The sequence below is a fragment of the Hypanus sabinus genome, unplaced genomic scaffold (genome assembly GCF_030144855.1).
Source record: "Hypanus sabinus isolate sHypSab1 unplaced genomic scaffold, sHypSab1.hap1 scaffold_1412, whole genome shotgun sequence".
Lineage (NCBI taxonomy): Eukaryota > Metazoa > Chordata > Chondrichthyes > Myliobatiformes > Dasyatidae > Hypanus > Hypanus sabinus.
In genome coordinates this window covers 54,910-60,909 of record NW_026779485.1, presented here as the reverse complement: position 1 = coordinate 60,909, position 6,000 = coordinate 54,910, and the positions used below count along the sequence as shown (strand labels likewise).

The following is a 6,000-nucleotide window of genomic DNA, read 5'->3' as shown; positions in this document are numbered from 1 at the left end:
ATCAGAATGCGGTGACATGCATTCAGGATGGAAATGGAATTATATCTCTTTAATCAGAAAATGAAAAAATTCTGTATTCGCTGTATAAGTAATCTGGATCCTCAGGTGCTGGGTTGTGTCAAAACTGAGATCACCAGTCTCTGGGAGAGTTTTCGTCACTCAGTCCATAAGACCATAAGATATAGGAGCAGAATTCAGCCATTTAGGCCATCGAGCCCGCTCTGCCATTTCATCATCACTGATCAATGTTTCCTCTTACCTCTTATCTGCCCTTGTATCCCTTTATGCCCTGACCACTAAAGAATCTATGAATCTCTGCCTATACCCAGTGATTTGGCCTCTCCTGCTGCCTGTGGCAAAAAATTCCACCGATTCACCACTCTCTGGCTGAAGGAATTCCTCCTCCTCTCCATTCTGGAAGGATATTCTATTTTGAAGCTGGGTGGTCTGGCTTTAGACACTCCCACCATAGGAAAAATCCTCTCCACATCCACTCAATCAAGCCCTTCTACTATTTGATAGGTTTCAATTCGGTAACCCTTCTTTCTTCAATGTCACGGGGAATAGAGGCCCAGAGCTATGAAACGCTTTTCATATGACAAGCCATTTAATCCTGGTAAAATTCTCCATTTGTGACGTCATGTCAGCAGAAAACGTTCTGGATTTCAGAGATTTTTGTATTTTGGAATAATGGACAAATCTGCAAACCTCAATCATTAACCCATGCAATCCCAGGCACACAGATGCAAAATAAAGACAGATGTAAATTTAAAGCAGGAAAGTGGAACCTTACGAGGAGGTAAAGCCTGATTACAAGGCCTCAAAATATTGTACTCTCCAAATGGTCAAAATACAGCCAAGTAACAAGTTCGAAAATACCCACAACTTGCAGAATTACAGTGCCTCTGATTATCTTGGTCCATGGGATAAACACAAGCTGGGTCTGATCAACCCTGGCACGGTCACCTGGGCAAGAGAGTCTCATGATTAACGACCCGAAACCCCCAATGACCCCAGGTTGCAGAACTGATGATGTGCCCCTTTGCACACCCGGTTCTTTAAGCCAAGTGGGAGTCAGGCCACGTTAATGAAAGGCATCGGCTAGATTAAAGTGGCTCCACTACACTACACTATCCACCATAGTCCCACATATCTCACCATACAAAACTCCACAGCTTTATCTCTTCCAGCCTCACATATACATCCACCAGCCCTACCCTCAAACCCAATCCTAAGAAGGGGCACCCACCCCTTCTAACCCTGGCCACACACCCACAAACCCGACGACGAGTGTACGGAGGAGTAAGATCCAACAAAGTCAAGTGTTGGACCTGGTGGATGAAGGCATGGGCCGGATCAATGTGGCAGCGTTGCGTGACACTGAATCGAGAGTGACGAGATGAAGAAACACAAGAGGGGTGATTCTCCGACTGCACGCATAATCTCCTTGTTATTTAGATTTTGTTCTGATAGTCCTCTGACTATTTGAATATGTTGGTATAATTCATATTTAATTCCAGTGTTTCTTGTCAATGTTGTGTCTGATGAAATGTGTCTGTGATGCTGCTACAAATCCGCTGTTCCTTTCACCTGTGTGCATAAATAAACTCGATTTGAACTTTACTTTGAAATGTCCAAATCTCTCCTTCGCTCTCCTGCTGCCCTGTGTCATGAACTGAACGTCTTCGTGTTTAACTTTACAATATTTCATCTAATTTTATTTCCGTACTGCTTTTGAAATTTGCGTTTCCCTTTTCAATTGCAGCCCGCACCCCCGCCTGTCTCTGCCCTCTGTCCTTCCTCCTGTATTAAACGCAGCGCGAACCGTCACACATTGGTGCCGCTTCCCATCCCCCAGCGTTCCGCTTGGTGATTCCTTTCTCCAAGCAGCCAATCGGAATGCTCAGCGTCACCATTCTAATTAACATACCATTTTGTGCGCTGCCTATTTAGTCCGAGCTCCGAACAGTTTCTGATTATTATTGTGTTTGAAACCGACGGGGAAGTGCCTGATCCACCGAAACCCGCTCCCAAGAAGGGCGCCAAGAAAGCTCCGTCCAAACCGGCGAGCAAGTCTGGCAAGAAGCGCAAGAGGTCGAGGAAGGACAGTTACAAAGTGCTGAAGCAGGTTCACCCCGACACCGGCATCTCCTCCAAGGCCATGAGCATCATGAATTCATTCGTGAACGATATCTTCGAGCGCATCGCGGGTGAGGCTTACCGCCTGGCCGACTACAACAAGCGGTCCACCATCAGCTCCCGGGAGATCCAGACCGCCGTGCGCCTGCTGCTGCCCGGGGAGCTGGCCAAGCACGCCGTGTCCGAAGGAACAATGGCGGTGACCAAGTACACCAGCTCCAAGTAAAGACAACTTTACTGACAAAACAAACGGGAAATTCAAAGGATCATTTAAGAGCCACTCACGCTTTCATTAAAAGAGTTACAAAATATTGAGCCATGGACTTGAGGTAAGTTTGAAAATTGCTTTTTGATGCGCTCATTCAGAATCTTATCTCCGTTACTCAGAAATTGCTGTCCACTATTCAGCAGAATCCAGATTTCTCTGTTACATTCCTGCGTACTGCACAGGCACGGAATCGTGACGCACCCCTTCCCTTTCATTTCCTCTCGTTCATCAGGTTTCTCTGAAGAAGACACTCATTGTTGCTTCTGGTTTATTTACCGTGGAGAATGCGGTTCTTTGAGTTTTGTCCCATTTTGGTTACTTCTCTTAACCCCATTCCAACACGAGAGCTGAACACTCACGGTTTGTTCAGACTGTATTTGTTAAAGCCTCACTTTCTGAAGAGCCATCCGTTGGTAAACTGACTTGAGTTTACACAATGACCGTCCGCGAACATTTATCAATTGAAAGAAATCGGTGAACTAAATCTCCAGACACCGTGGCAATATTAACTACACTTAGTTTAAATCTGTTTCACCAATCATAAACGTCCCGCTACATTTCTCCAGACTGTATATGAAGGGAGAATACGCATATTTCCGGAAGCCAGAATTTTTCACGGTCAAGACTCCAAGTTTATTTCTGATTTATCAAATCTATCTGACGTTGTATGTATTCCGGAAACCTGGTTTCCCACATTTAAATTCTTCCTTCCAGGATTATATTGTAATTAGGCCTGATAGATTATTTGGTAGAGAAGGTGCTATTGCAAATTTTATACAGAAAGGGAGAAGGCATACAGTTGTGGATGTGAATGAAATGTATGAGACACTTGTAGAAGTATTTGATTCAACAGGGAGCGACATTAAAGAGGTATATTATTATAACCATGGTGGAAAGCTTTCGATTGATGTCTTGGAGAGTATTTATGTAGCTCCAACTCACTAAGGGATGTATGGTTGGGGATTTTAATGCATAGACTTCACTGTGGGCTTGTTCTCAGAATGATGGTGCTGGTGTGATTGCAGAAGAGTTTTAGCTATTTCACTGTGTCTAACTTGTGGGAGAGTTATGAGATTTAATGTTCATAATAGTTCTGAAATTGCTGTAAACTTAACTTTGGTTTCAAACATTCATGCTGCAGTGAGTGAGTGGTATGTCATGGGAGATGAAACAGTGGGGAGTGATCATTTTCCTCTATTTATAAGCCTGGGTTTAGACCAAGATGCCACTTTGAGGAGGTGGAATTTCGGTAAAGCAAATTGGAGAAGTTTTAATGTTTTATGTGATGAATGGAACATCTGTGTGGATGGAATGGAGAGCATGATGTCGATTTCTGCAAAGAAAGGTTGTCACGTTATTCCTCAAATTTGCTGGAAGAGACTCATATTAGAAAGTGCATTAATAGGAGAAAAGCTGTACCATGGTGGACGGAGGAGTGTGCAGAGGCAATTATTCAGAAAAATGTGGCATTTTGGAAAGTTAAGAAGTATCACTGTCCGCGTGATCTTATTAAGTGTAACAGGTCACAGGCCGTGGTGAGGAAAGTAATGAAGGTTGTGAAAAATATTTACTAGAGGTCATATTGTGCTAGAATTCGAAGGACTATTAAACTTGGAGGTGTTAGGGGAATGATTAAGAAAATGGGGGGTGAGGGATTCATAGGGTTCCCAGTATTGATTAAAGAAGGTGATACAATTGTGACTGAAACGGAGAGGGTTTAGTTACTGGCTTGGTCATTTGCTGTAACTCATAATCAAAATAATGAAGAGACTAAACAATGTAGGGATAAGCTGTTAAGTGAATACCCAGACGTGTTGGAAACCTGCTGTAGCAATGACAGTGATGTAGAGTTTTATTTGTGTGAATTTAGGAAAACGATTATTAATACTGGGCTGACGGCTCCAGGAAAGGATGATATTAGTTATTGCATGTTTAAACGTATGGCCAGAGCTCTTTGGAGATAATATTACATTTTTGAATCCTATTTGGCATTCAGGCCATCTTCCCTCCTCATGGAAAATTGCAATTGTAGTGTCTATTCAGGATCCTGGTAAACCCCTGTTGGATCCTCCTAGTTATAGACCAATATTCCTGATTTCCCATTTGTGTAAACATATGGGATATATGGTATTAGAGTGGTTGAATTATATTTTGGAAAAGGGAGGGGACATGTTGTTGTTAATATACTGGATTAGTTTGAGGGGACAAGTGCTGGTTCAACAGCACATGTCCCAAAAGCAGTCAATGTTTTTATGCAGAAATCTCAGCATCTACTTCAACACAGCAAGCTTCCAGAAACAATATAGTCAGTGGAAATGTCAATCCATCGCCTCCTATATTGTCGCGATGAGGCCACACTCAGGTAGGAGGAACAACACCTTGTATTCTAGCTGGCCAGCCTCCAATCTGATGGCATGAACATCGATTTCTTGATCTTCCGGTCATGCCTCCCCTCCCTCATCATTCCCCATCCACTTTTCCCTCTTGTCGCCTGCCCATCACCTCCCTCGGGTGTTTCTCCCCCCCCCCACTTTTCGTTCTTCCACGCCCTTCTGTTCTCTCCTATCAGACTTGCCCTTCTCCAGCCCTGTAGCTCTTTCACCAATCAACTTCCCAGCTCCTTACTTCATCTCTCCCTCTCCCAGTTCCAGTTATCACTTTGTGTTTCTCTCCCCCTCCCCCACCTTTAAATTTACTCCTCATTGTTTGTTCCCCAGTCCTACTGAAGAATCTTGGCCCAAAATGTAAACTGTACTTTATCCACAGACGCTGCCTGGCCTGCAGAGTTTCTCTAGCATTTTGTGTGTTCTCCTTGGATTTCAATAACTGCAGATTTTCTCCTCTTTATTACTCAATGTCAACAGGCATTCTGTATGACAACTGTCAAAGTCCCACAGCAGATATGAAACTCGAGGTTCGGCAGATGCTGAGAATAAAGTGCAAAGTAACACACAAAAATACTGCAGGAGCTCAGCAAGTCGGGCAGCATCTCAGCAGAGAAATAAACAGTCTAGGTAGGATGAAGTGTTTGGGCCCATAATATTCACGGTTTATTCCTCTGCATAGATGCTGCTGGGGCTACTGAGACCCGCCAGCATTTTGCAAACATAAACCTCTTTTTTTTCAGTCAATCAGTTTCCAGATGTTGCTGAACTTTCATTTGTAGCCTCATCCTCCTGCTCTGGTTCCCTCTTTCTACTCCCCATCAACTCGAGCCTCCATCACATCTAGAGCCTCCTTTTTGCTGATCCCACTTGTTTCTGCTCCATCGAATATTTACCCACCATTCTGCTCATACCTTAGAGGAGAGCATTGTATTGCAACAGTCTGGCTGTGTGAGGCACGGCCCTTCAAAATCAGTGAAAATCACCCAAAACAGTGAACAGAGAAGGGCAGAGCCTATATTACCAGCAATATCGAGGAGCAGATAGGGAATCAGATTCTGGAAAGGTGTAAGAATAACAGAGTTGTCATGATGGGAAATTTTAATTTGCCAAATATAGATTAGCATCTCTCTAGAGCAAGGGTTTTTATGAGGTGGAGTTTGTTAGGTGTGTTCAGGAAGGCTTCTTGACACAATACGTAGTTAAGCC

At 43.6% G+C, this 6,000-nt stretch overlaps 1 long non-coding RNA gene across 1 annotated transcript in view; it reads left to right on the top strand.

Annotated features, from left to right (window-relative positions):
- The first annotated feature begins 2,004 nt into the window (after nt 1-2,004).
- LOC132386951 (uncharacterized) overlaps nt 2,005-6,000 on the top strand; it is a 40,287-nt gene continuing 36,291 nt past the window's right edge. The window contains exon 1 of the long non-coding RNA XR_009509715.1: nt 2,005-2,468. This is a non-coding gene — a long non-coding RNA (uncharacterized LOC132386951). The remainder of the gene's footprint in view (nt 2,469-6,000) is intronic.